We start from the raw sequence: 1,292 nt of genomic DNA, 5'->3' as shown, positions 1-1,292 counted from the left end.
GGGAGGAGGCTTCAAGGTGATGGGGAAGGTGTTGGAGCTCCAACCAAACCTGGTCTTGGGTTGTCCTCTTGGCGTGGGGTGGCAGCTATGGATGTCAGTGCAGTGCGGATGCTGCCCTGGATTTGGATGGGGACCTTCATTCAAAGGGACGATTCTCATTGACAGCAGGGTTGAAACCTGCAGCCACAGCCAGGAGAAACATGAAATAAGTCAGGTCCTGCTGAATGGTGGATGCCCAAACACCCAGCCAGGGCTCGAGGATATTATAAAGGCCTCCACCAAGGGGATGCGCTGATTTACTTCCATTGGTTTCAGCTGAGATGAAACATTTTCCCATCTCCTCTCACCCTAGATGTGAATTTAGATATTGCCTGCCAGGGCTGGGGGCTGTTTCTTTCTCACCTGCAGCAGCAGAAGGGAAGGAAGAACAAGGACAGGACAAAAAGAAGATGACAGCTCATGGACCAAGGATTGCACAAAGTCCCAACCCGACGGTGAGCAAAGACTCTCCTGTTCCCTGTGGGTGAGGTTTAAGAGACCAACTGAGCTGCTGACCAACATGGACCAAGGATTGCACAAAGTCCCAACCCAACGGTGAGCAAAGACTCTCCTGTTCCTTGTGGGTGAGGTTTAAGACACCAACTGGGCTGCTCTGACAGCTCACAACGAGCACCCTGGTGTCTCAGTGGGGGTGTCCCTGGTGAGGGGACCCCCAAAGGTGCTGCACCCACACAAGCATCGCTCTTTGCCACTGTAGCACAGTGTTGGGGATCAATCAATAGCTGCGGATATAAAGAACCGCAGCAGCAGCTTCGGTGTGGACTTGGGCAGGGTAATGGATGGGAAAAGCCAGTTCACTTCTATGATTCTATGATTCTATGATTCTATGCTCTGACAGCTCACAATGAGCACCCTGGTGTCTCAGCAGGGGTGTCCCTGGTGAGGGGACCCCCAAGGGTGCTGCACCCACACAAGCATCGCTCTTTGCCACTGTAGCACAGTGTTGGGGATCAATCAATAGCTGCGGATATAAAGAGCCGCAGCAGCAGCTTCGGTGTGGACTTGGGCAGGGTAATGGATGGGAAAAGCCAGTTCACAGAGAGGAAAATCGGAAAAAAAAAAAAAAAAAAAAAAAAAAAAAAAAAAAATAAATGGGGATATTTATCTATAAATATTTATGCATGCTAAAAAAAAAATGCATGTCCTGTCTTGTCTAAGGATCAGAAACCACAGCAAAGGAGCTACTTCTTTTTTGGTCAACACATATAAACTTTGAATAGGGATTCAACTTA

The sequence above is a fragment of the Calidris pugnax genome, unplaced genomic scaffold (assembly GCF_001431845.1).
Source record: "Calidris pugnax isolate Ruff unplaced genomic scaffold, ASM143184v1 scaffold41, whole genome shotgun sequence".
Lineage (NCBI taxonomy): Eukaryota > Metazoa > Chordata > Aves > Charadriiformes > Scolopacidae > Calidris > Calidris pugnax.
This window is presented reverse-complemented; position numbering follows the sequence as displayed.